The 12,215-nt window shown below is 42.3% G+C and overlaps 1 pseudogene; it reads left to right on the top strand.

Annotated features, from left to right (window-relative positions):
- LOC121013097 (glutaredoxin-2, mitochondrial-like) overlaps window positions 1-6,671 on the top strand; it is a 57,298-nt pseudogene extending 50,627 nt beyond the window's left edge.
- The last annotated feature ends 5,544 nt before the right edge of the window (window positions 6,672-12,215 follow it).

Here is a 12,215-nt window from a genome sequence, read left to right as displayed (position 1 = left end):
TATATACGTTATATAACATATCATATGTATGTATATATGCGTGTCCATGTATGTGTATGTATATTAATATAAAGAGAAATAAGATCACAGAAATCAAACTTGCCTTTTTTTTTTTAAGTTTAGTTTTGAGAGAGAGTGTGAGCAGGGGAGGCGCAGAGAGAGAGGGAGAGAGAGAACCCAGGCAGGCTCAGTACCCTCAGCACAGAGGCTGACTGAGGGTTCGATGTCACAAACCATGAGATCATGACCTGAGCTGAAATCAAGAGTTGGAAGCTTAAGCAACTGAGCCTCCCAGGTGCCCCAAACTTGCCTTTTGTATTTCATGATATAGTAAGATCTTCCCATGTCAGCACATGCTGAAATTTTTAAGGGCTTTTTAATCTTTAAAATGGCTGCAGGGTGGGGAGAGAGGTAAGCCAACAAGAGACAAGCCGATTCCTGCTTCAGAGGTTCAGGAATTAAAGACAAATCGTATCTGTGAAGGCAAGGAGTCGGGGTGAAGGTGAACATAGGAGGATCGATTCAAAGTTTTTACAGGAAGCGTATTGCAGCCCAGTTTCCCTTCCCCACCACATAGTTGACACTCTCAGCCTTGGCAGAAGACTAGAAATGTGCCCAGAGAGGATTGAGGACAAATCTTAGTTGAGGGCGAAATAAGGCACATGTCGAACACAGGTGGGTTAAAGTCTACATACTCAATGGTGAATGTTCCAGCTCATTCTCCCACTGGCTCCTAGAATAACAACAACCAGCCTGCCTTCTGGGCCAGTAGGAAAATTCTGCTCCAAGAGAACTGATCTGCCCAAGAAACAAGAGTTACATATATTGGCCATTTGGACTCCTTCAGACCAGATTCACCCCCTTAACCAATGGTGTATCCCATTAGTTGAGCTCAATCAACACACACGGAACCTCCAAACTAAACATTTTTTTGTGTGTCCAACTCTGAGGTATATATGAATAACCAAGGATCGTCAGACATCCAAGAAAAGCCTCAAAATTGAAAAACAGACACCAAATCAGAAATATAGGCAATTAAAAATGGAGCTAAAAAGAAAAAGAGACAGGGATGGGACCAGAAATAAACTTCAAAAACTTATAAATATGGGAGAGGAGAGACTTTGCTTCTACAAAATAAGTCAGGATAATTATTTTTAGAAAAGGAATAATTAGGGAATAAGAAAAAACTCTTGGAAGTTAAAAATATGATCAAAGAAAACTTTTCAGAATCCAGGAAGACTGAAAGATTAATATTGAGAAAATCCCTACAAAGGAAGCATAAAAAGACAGAGAGATGGAAAATAGAAGAGAAAGTAAAGCAAAAAGAAAAGAGATGGGGGCGCCTGGGTGGTTTAGTCGGTTAAACATCTGACTTCAGCTCAGGTCACGATCTCATGGTTCATGAGTTCGAGCCCCGCGTCGGGCTCTGTGCTGACAGCTCAGAGCCTGGAGCCTGCTTCGGATTCTGTGTCCCCCTCCCCCACTCAAGCTTTGTCTCTCTCTGTCTCAAATATAAAAATAAAACGTAAAAAAAAAAAAGAGAGAGAGAGAGAGAGAGAGATGGATCAATGAAAAAGATAGAAAATTAGAAGATGGGACATATACAGGTCCAAGAGAGGACTGCTAGGAGTTACAGAAAGGGAGAACAGAGACGCGAAACACTGCAAGTGGATGAAAACCAACCCTAAGGCACAGCATACATTTCAGAACATGGAAGGAAAGAGAAAATACTAAAATCTGGCAGAGATGAAAACATGAGTTACAAGCAAAGGAAATCAGAATGGCATTTGCCTTCTCAAGAACAAGATGGAATCTAGAAGAAATGCCTTCAAATCCTGAGAGAAATTTCCAACCTAAAATTCTCAGCAAGTGAAAAAATGAGCCAAGAATTCATTCCAATAAAAGCAAACATTTGGATGAGGACATGAAATCATTCACTATGAGACTCAGCTGAGAACTATGCTTACAGAACCATAATAATAAAATATGAACATGATGTAACCAAAACTAGTGACATAACATCACTGGGAACTTGGGAAGAGAAGTGTCTGTACGTCTGCATGTGTGTGTGTGTGTGTGTGTGTGTGTGTGTGCGTATGTGCACATATACCTGCATGTGTAGGAGTGAGTGGGATGGATATAAAATATGGATGGACATATCTTTCTCTTCCATGGTAAGAGGTCGTATGAAATAAAAAACTCAAGGGAATAAAGGACATTTTTTGAAGGATGGAGGTAAGTATCAGAAGAGACAAGTAAGACAGTTTTCCATGGTTAGTAATAGCTTTTAGAAACCTGGACACAAAAAGCAAGCAGAAAATGGGTAGGGCCCATGTTTTCCCATGTTTTCCTTCATAAGGTTTTTGAATTGTATGACTTTCTTTTTGTTAATGTTTATTTATTTTTGAGAGAGAGAGAGAGCAAGCAGGGGAGGGGCAGAGAGAGAGGGAGACACAGAATCCAAAGCAGGCTCCAGGCTCCGAGCTGTCAGCACAGAGCCCAACATGGGGCTCGAACTCACAGATAGCAAGATCATGACCTGAGCCAAAGTTGGACACTTAACCGACTAAGCGACCCTGGTGCCCCTGAACTGTAGGACTTTTAAACTCAGCTTATGTATCATTTTGACTTGTTTTTTTGAAGGACACAAGAACTTGTGAAAATATTTGCAAGGTTTCTAAATAGGATAAGTGTTGCTTTTTCCCCTTCCTTCCTTCCTTTCATTCAAGATTTTATTTTTAAGTAATGTCTATACCTAACATGGGGCTTGAATTTACAAACCCTAAGATCAAGAGTGCCATGCTCTACCAACTGAGACAGCCAGGTTCCTCTATAAGTGTTTTTCTTTCTTTCTTTCTTTCTTTCTTTCTTTCTTTCTTTCTTTCTAATTTTTAAGTTTATTTTACTTATTTGGAGAAAGAAAGAAAGAGAGAGTGAGAGAGAGAATGAGCATGGGAGGAGGAGAGAGAATCCCAAGCAGGTTCTGCACTGTCAGCACAGAGCCCTATGTGGGGCTCGAACTTACGAACCATGAGATCACGCCCTGAGCCAAAATCAAGAATCAGTCCCTTAGCCAACTGAGCCACCCAGCGCCCCTATAAGCATCTCTTAATAGGCATTAAGTTTCACAGATAAATGATACTAATGTGTGTGCATTTACAGAGCTGTCATGGAAAGACTTTCACAATTTTTGAGGGGTGAGAGTGATTGTAAACTATAAAAAATTTCAGTTTTGTCTATTATAGAAACTCATTTTTTATTTGGAAACATTTTAACTATTTAAAGAAATATAAAGAATGCAATACATATATTTCTGTTTTCCAACCACAGGTGAGAAAAAAAAAACAATCTAACATTTTGTCATTTTTGCTTCAGGATTTTTTGTAAATACGACAATGTTACAGATAAATCTGAAACCTCTTTTATTCTTGTCCCCAGTCTCGCTCCCTTTCACCTTTCCTAAATATAATCATACTATAAATTTGATGCATATTTTTATGCATCAGTCCATGTTTCATATACAATATTATATACAATAATATCCATATACAATGAAGTATATGCATATGCTTGATGGGTTTTTAATCTTGTGTAAATATTTTCTTACTGTGTGAATTCATTTGTAACTGCATTTTCTACATAAAACTCCTTAAATTTATGTATGTTGATATACACAGATTTAGTTCATTAGTTTCAACTGTTATATAGTATTCCATTGCTTAAGATTGATTTATCTAAAATGTATTTATCTATTCCCCTATTGATGGACATTTAGGTTGTTTCCAATTTTTTTAATAAAAAAATTTTTTTAATGGTTATTCATTCTTTTTGAGAGAGAGAGAGAGAGAGAGAGACAGAGTGAGCAGGGGAGGGGTAGAGAGAGGAAGACACAGAATTTAGAGCAGGCTCCAGGCTCTGAGCTGTCAACACGGAACCCGATGCGGGGCTCAAACTCACGGACTGTGAGATCATGACCTGCCTGAGCCAAAGTCAGACACTTAACCGACCGAACCATCCAGATGCCCCTCCAATATTTCAATATCACAAAAACTGTATCAATGGAAGTATCTGGATGTGTCTCCTGATAGGCATAGCTGAGAGTTTTTCTGCAGTTTAAACCCAGAAGTGGAAATTCTGGTTACAGAATATGCACGTCTTCAACTTTTGCAGTATTACAAAAATTGTCAGCGTTACAAAATTGTTCTTCCAAGGCACTGAGGCAATTTGCACTCACAGCAGCAGTTTATGAGTGGTCTGAGTAAGCCCGTGGAGTTACTTAAGTATTGTCAAGGTTTCTGATCTTACCAGTCTAGTGGTAAGTGAAATAGTATATCATTGTTTTAATTGCCATTTATCTGAAAATTAGTGAAGTTAAGCATCTTATGTTTCTTGGCCGTTCAGGTTCTCAATTTCTGAATTACCTATTAATACTCTTTGCCAATTTTTCTCTGCGTTACTTTCTTTTTCTAATTTGTTTGTAGAAATCTTTAAAAATATATTCTGGATAATACTAATAATATTTATGTACATTTATGTAATCTTTTGGTTTTTTAATGACTGCATGACAAAGAAATGTTAATAATTCCTAGAACTGGTGGCACCATAAGGCCTTGGAAAGCAATATAGCCATATATTTCAGAAACTGTAAGTATTTACTGAGTCTTTATTACATCGCAGGTGCTGGAATATCTCATTTAATCGTTTTAGTAGACCTATGAGGTTGGAATATCTTTCATTTTGCATATAAACAAACTAAAGGTCAGTAAGTCAAACCAATTGCTTGGGCCATGCCAATAACTAGTGAAAAGGGTAGGATTCTATCTGATAACAAAGTCTGTACTTTTTCACAGCCCCGCCAGGGGTGCCTGGGTGGCTCAGTTGGTTAAGTGTCTGACTTCAGCTCAGGTCATGATGTCACAATCCGTGGGTTCAAGCCCCGCGTTGGGCTCTGTGCTGACAACTCAGAGCCTGGAGCCTGCTTCGAATTCTGTGTCTCCCTCTCTCTCTGTCCCTCCCCCACTCGTGCTCATGCTCTCTCTCTCTCTCTCTCTCAAGAATATATAAACATTAAAAAAAAGATACAATCCACTCCTAACAGTCTATTCCCAAAGGAATAAATCTAGTAGATAAATGCAAATACACAAAAACACATATTGCAACATTTATTGATAATGGCAAAAACATTATAAAAACCTAGGCTCCAGTATAAGGGAATAATTTACGAAGACACCCCTCATGGTGCAGGCAACTGGGAGAAACTAACAATCAGTGCCCTCTCAAGTTGATTCCCTGCTAGAGCTGTTGCTGCGTAACAAGAAACTAGTTCTCTAGTGAATGAAAACAATCCATGGTGATGGTAGTTGACTAACGCAACAAGAAGTTGATTAAAGTAACTTTTTGTGGGCCCAAGAGGCACATGCTGCAAGGGATTCATTCGTTCATTCATTTACTCATTCACTCATTCGTTTGTTCGGGAGGCTCTAATGAGCACCTTTATGCACCCTGTCTTATGTTCTGTGCCAGCAATAAAAAACACGCGTGCTCTCTGCCTTTAGGGAGCTGGCAGGTTAGCATGATGAAATTGAAGTCTAGGCGCAGAAAGGAGGAGATATACTGTGGAGCCCCACAAAACAAAACGTAGCTCTTCTGTTTTCCACAACTGATCCCAGTTTGCTCCTTGCTGATGGCGGGGGATGGGAGCGGGTAGCCGTGCACTCGAAGTTGCCAGTGGAAGGAAACTTAGCGTGTTCTGGGTTCAACTCTGGTTTTGGTGACCTTAATTCCTTTAGAGTAAATGCTTAGCTGTCCAAAGTTCACACTCTTGTCTCAGCCATTCCCCAAACATCTTCCATCCATTCCATCCATCTCTTCCTCCGGAGGAAGGCAACAGAGAGTGTTTACCTCTTTGTGGGAACGCATGGGCTTCATAATGCATTAATCCTAATCTTCCCCCATCGAGTCGGACTGGCCTCTGTCTCCACTGGCAGAGGCTCATCCCTGGAGTGATGAATGGTCTGTTTCCTTTGCTCTAGCAAGGCACAGAGGCCATTGCTCAGGGACCTTGTCTAGCAACTGCTGCTGACATGGCCCCTCCTTGGCCTCAGAGGGTGCTGTGGATACTGTAGCCCTTAAGTGGTGATGTGACAGAGAAGCTACAAGTATAGGATGTCTTGCCAGATGGCCTGAGGTTCAGTCCCAGTCCAACTAATTACTAGCTTTGTGATGTTAGTCAAATTTCTTAAGTTTACTATGCTTTGGTTTCTTCATCTGTAAAAATGGGGCTAGGAAAAAAAAAAAAAACATTATCTTGTTGGGTGATCAGAAAGAAGAAATAAATCCTATAGAGGCACGAAGAACAGGATCTGGGGCTCTGGGACTGTTCCAGCCCTGCTTTCTTTTGTCAGGCTCATGCGTCAGCTCTCATCAGCAATGAGAGGCTGGAAACTCTGGATCGGGGCCAGAATATTTTGGAGCAGAGTGAAATAGTGGTGCTCTCTGAGGCTTTCAAGCAAAATGATGGCCCCTTAAAGACATTCTGGTTGAAGACAGATGACTCTGGTGTGGAAATCCAGAAGTTCTTAAAGCGTATGAAAGACGGAAATCCAAACTTGACAGTTGAACATCATGATCCCGAACAGCCAGATCCTCGTGTCATCTCTTCCTTTCCTTGACATGCTGAGCTCATTCTCTGGTAATTACGTGTCTCCAAAGGGGCGATCTGATATCTCTAAGACACCTCACTAATGAAGACCAGACGGCCAAACGTTAATCATCGGGTCAAAAGGTAGACGTTAGACCTGGCTCTCACTCCCTGGTTTAAGGTAAATTCTGTACAAGTCACACACCCACTTGATGTCAAAATGTCTGTTGTTTCTCACAGAGATACAAGGATAAAGAAAGGCAAGCACTTTGGAAAAAAAAAAAACCCAAACTCAACAAATGTGAGCCATTTTTCTAGCCTCTGACCTCCTCAGATAATCACATAGCTCCTTCATCCACTCTTGGCACTGACTGGCGCATAGTGGGGTGTGGGGTGGGGAGGATTTGGATCACTCCCATACCTGGCAGGCGGAGAGAGATGGCTTCTTTCTAAAGTTTTCAGTGGGAAGCTGGGCACACTATACGACACGCATGCCTGCACGCGCTAGCTTTCCTCTCTGCTTCTCTGTGACTTCTACCCCTCTTTGACTCCTCGTTTTAACCCAGAGTTTTATCCTAAGATGAGAAGTAGGATGTTTAAGCCACCCTCTGCTTGCACCCACAATTCCTCTTTTGTGGCGGGAGGTTTTCTTGTTCCCCCTGTTTAGTGGGAACTTAATATAAATCACATCCTGAGTTCTCTCTATCTAAGGTTGAGAATGAAACTTTGCAATCAGACCTCCCCACTTTGCTCTTCCTACGTAAGGGAAGGTTTAGAATATAGAAATTCCTTTTCCCTTTCAGTTAGGCTGATTTCACAACTGAGGAGACTCAAGAAGGTCAGCCTGGAGATTCCAAGCTGGCCAACTTGCTTCCTTACTTTAGTGTTTCCTATCCTCTCTCTAAAGGAGTGAATGGCACACCCACCCCTGCACGTTATTAGCTTCACTGTTTTTCTTTGATTATTACCCCTCCTTGATCCCTATTCTCACCCCAAGGAGAGCCCCAGCAAAACAAGTTGATGGGGATCAAGCAGTGTTAGAAAGCGTTCCAAAAACTCATCTCCATATATACACAAATAACATCAGCTCCAATGTCCTAAATACTCAGTGTGTTAAGCATGGTGCTGGACTCTTTTCATACAGCCTTTCAATTGATTCTCACAGCAACTATAATTACCCCCTTTTAATAGATTAGTAAACAGAATCTTAAAGATATTAAATATTTGTTGAATGTCACATAGCTAGTAATGAGCAAAGATGTCATTAGTAGACACCAGAGTCTACTCACAATCCCTCTATTATTTTGCTTTGTAAATATGCAGTGATATGACATAGGAATGTTTTGGCGAGCCTGGATGGGCCAGACCTTGGTGGCTATAGCTAGCGTCAGGACTTGAGAGAAAGGGAGACACAACTCTAGATAATAATAAAATAAAATAAAATAAAGAATTTAGATCTTTGGGGAGAATCCAAAAGCGAGAGGGTAGGGAAGGATAAAGACAGTGGTTGAAAGAGGAATTTCTTTCAAGATATCTACCTTTCAAGACGAAAAAGCAGACAGAGCCAGATCATGGAGGGTGTTGAAGGCCATGCTGTTGAGTTGCAATGTAATCCTACGGGATATGAGAAGCAGTGGAAGTACGTGGGGTAAATAATCCAGATGTGTGTCTCCCAGCCAGACTTCTGCTGAATGACGATAGGGCTGTGGGGCTGGTGCTATTGACGTCCACTCTGAAAGCTGCTCAGTGCCCCCCACAGCTGTGGCGGATGGTCCCCACGCACATCCCAAGCAGTCGTGATGTCTCTCTGCCTCTTTGCCAGAGGGATTTGACCAGCTTGCTCAGCCCCAGCACGGGACTCCTCTGAAGTACGGAAGATTTAATCCTCAGCCATTAAGGGACGGAGGTCAGTTGATAAAGACTCCAGGTTCTGCCTCTCCTCATGGGACAGTTCTGCGTGGTTGCACAGAGGGTCTAGAGCAGGATCAAGTCCCCGTTCCCTCCGGTAGTAACCAGGAGTAGTAACATTAACATCCGCTTTATTGGTTTTTCTCCCTTCTCTATTTTACTTTCCTCACTTCCCCGCTTGAGATTCCTGGGATCACCTCCCTAAATACTAATCCTTGTGTCACATTCTACTTTTGTGAAAAACCGATCTATGACAAGTGGTTCTGGGAGGGGTCTCAGGACAGAGTCGGCCATTGGCTCACTCCAGTCAGAGGATGGCAGCCAGGATGGCACTGTTGGTGGTATGGGCAGCTGTAGTAACAACTCCTGACAGCCTGGAGCTTCCTGATTACTAAAATGCTCTCTGTGATAGTTGGGTAGAAGAGGAAGCACTGGCTTGTGTGCTCTCTGTCGCCCTTGAAAGACATGGGGGCTAATAGTGATGACAAGGATGGTGGGATTCTTAACCGGAGAGCGGGAGCAAAACTCTTGGGTCCACCAAGCATCAACTCGCTGTGGCACAACGTGAATGCCAGAGGTCCCCCGTGGAAGCATTTTAAAGAGGTCCTTACCTCCTGTATCTAGAAGGCAAGCTGTGTTGACAGTCCAACCTAAGATCTGATACAAGGATGATAAACATACGAAGGAGACTGAAAACAATTCTAGGAGGTCTTCCATGTTAAAAATCAGGCTCTGATAGGGAATGAGTTGGACTCTAAGACCTGGGGTGGGGGCATGGGGTGGAAAGCACCATACTTTCTGAATGGTTCCCTACCCCTTAGCAGAGAAAAGCTACCTCTCATTGCCTAGAACCACATAAAGTTCCTTGCTTGAAGCAGGTGCCTCACAAAGTGATAGTGTCCTTATCATGGCTCCTTCCCTCAGTGCTTCTAGACCAATCACTAGGGTGAGGGCTTAGGATATCTTGAATGGGCCAGTGACGTTCATGCCATGGGAAGAAATGGTCTGTTCACCAAAATAACTGCAGAGCCTGGCTGGTCTATCGAGTGGGCACTGAGGGAACACACGTGGGAATGGATCTTGAGGATGTTAGATTGAGAGACAGTTGTTGGAATGAACCACCCCTCAAAAACTTAAAGCACTTAGAGATATCAGACCCTTCCATCCCGGAAGGGGTAGTAATTCATCCTACCAGGGCTGATGTTTATTTCTGTTTCCCTTCCCTGCCTACAATGCCCCTTCGAGCCCCATTATCCAAGGGCTTATGGAGCTGTTGAGTTATTGACATGAGATCCTGTATAATATTTCCTTAAACTAAGGGAGCCAAGGTGTGACAATGGGCACATGACCGTGAGGTCTTTCCATACACTATACTCTTTCAGAAGCTGCCAGACTGATAAAATATTAAAACAGCCTTTTACCGTCCCAGCTAAGATACCAGCTCACAGATGTTTCAGGGCTGGGATCAGCCCCTGGAACCTTTACTCCCAGTATCTTAACTGTGGGAAATTGCCCCACCTCTACTAGAAAATTTTGGCTCTGCAGAATTAGAGGTCTAGGTCTCCAAAAGGTGGGAGGAGTTTCAACCAGGGGCTATAATAAGGGTTCCACCGAGCCTAAAGTTACGGACACTGGTCATTTTGGGTCCCTCGTGCAGGTAGACCAGTAGGCCAATAATCAGAGTTAATATACTGGTGTTCATTGACCTTGATCACCACACGGGGATATAGTTGATGTTATGAAATATCTGAAAACCTTGGCCCCAGCTGCAGTTATGAAGACTGTAATGTATTTTATTAATCCTCCTATTTTTTTAAGTTTGTCTATTTTGAGAGAGGGTGTGAATGGGGGAGAGGCAGAGAGAGGAAGGAGAGATTATCCCAAGCAGCCTCCATGCTGTCTGTGTGGAGCCCTACAAACTACAAGATCATGACCTGAGCTTAAATCAAGAATGGGACACTTAACCTACTGAGCCACCCAGGTGTCCCACTCATCCTCCCATTTTTAGATTCTGCTTAGAGACTATGGCCCATAACTACCTTGAAGCATGAATTCCAGAGTCTACACAAAGCAGAGCAGGATGATCGAAGCAAAGCCAAAGCCAGGAGTGGGGGACTATGGCAGACAATGTAGATGTCCACCCATGTCTCCCCAACTCCTCCCCGATTTAACCTGCAGCCACGGCAGACAGTTGCCTTACACACTGACTGCTTCCCACCCAAACATCTCTCTTTCTTCCTGTTGGCCTGAGCACTTTACCTGGCAAGTCTGGAGCACGCTCAACCTGCAGACAGGTCAGCCCAGACATGCCAGGAGCAAATCTCAACAATGAAAGACAAAGTCCTTAGATAAATAGCCCAGTCTCCTTGTCCTTCAGTAGGACTATTTTGAGGTATATTCTCCACGGCTCCTCGGCAATATTGAGCCTCGGCGGCAGTGATCTGACCACACGCACACACTTACCTGTCTTTTTTCCTCAGCTGTTTCACTCTCCTCATCCTTTCATTTGTACTTCCTGGGATCACCTCCCGAATAAACTCCATATCCCCAAGTCCTTGTCTCAGGAATCCAAATGTGGCAGTGTGCCATGAAAAAAAAAAGGAAGTGTTCTGATTTCAAAACCTCTTGATGACTTAGAATTCATTTTAGCACATTAACGGTCCTGAAATCTGTATAATAATAATTTTAAAAAGCAGAAAACAAAACAAAATTCTTTAAACTGTATTTACCTCTGTATTTCCCAAACATATTTGTGTATGGTTAAGAGAAGGAGCTTTGGAATCAAATGCACCTGGCTTGAATAACGGTTCCATTATTCCCTCCCTAAACCTCAGTGTCCCAAACTCTGACATGGACGTGATAATGTATCTCCCTAATGGGAGTGTCACTATGGTCATCAAATAAAAGCCTGGCACACAGTAAGAAGGTGACACAAGGTGGATATTATTGCTATTACCTGACTGTAGAATCCTATTTAGTAACAGCTGCTAATATCGGGAACACGAAGTTTTTGGAACTTTCTGTATGCATTTCTCTTGTGAAAATCTGACCTCTCATCTTGTGCAGAGAATATTAGGTCAATTCTACATGATGACTTCTCTTTTACAAAAATCTTAAATACGTTTGTAAAACTCAAAAGATAAAAAGCATTCCCAGCGGTGAATCCCTACAAATGAGAAACTATGTTAACATATCAGCTTGGCACAGAATGTAAACCTTATGATGCCTCTCTGAGGATTTCATTTTGCCTGTTTTTTTTTTTTTCCTCCAAACTTCCTTTTTCACTGGAAAAGGTGTTTCAAGAGAAAGTTGTGCTTTAGTATGTAGAAGTGGTCTCCTCTTTTCTGCCAGTCTTAACTCATGCTGTGATGACTCATTCACCCCCAGGTGGAAGGACAGATTGGGCTGCTCTGTTACCAAAACAAACATACGTCCCCAAACTGCTTTCCTCATTGCAGACCTGCTAAGAGAAAGACCCCAGAAACAGGCTGCCTGTGTTTAGTATTCCGTCACTCTTCATTTATTTCCCAAAGCAGCCCTAGGATTACACAGCCATCAATTCTCACCTCTTTTCTCACCTCTTCTTAGAACAAAAAACCGTCGTGTAAAAGAATGTGAACAACAACTAGCCATGTTTTATCCAGAAGCCGCTCAGTACCAGGCCAGC

Source organism: Herpailurus yagouaroundi, unplaced genomic scaffold, assembly GCF_014898765.1.
Source record: "Herpailurus yagouaroundi ecotype Mexico unplaced genomic scaffold, PumYag 198, whole genome shotgun sequence".
In the NCBI taxonomy this organism is placed as follows: domain Eukaryota; kingdom Metazoa; phylum Chordata; class Mammalia; order Carnivora; family Felidae; genus Herpailurus; species Herpailurus yagouaroundi.
The sequence above is the reverse complement of the archived record's forward strand: the minus strand, read 5'-3'. Positions and strand labels throughout refer to the sequence as shown.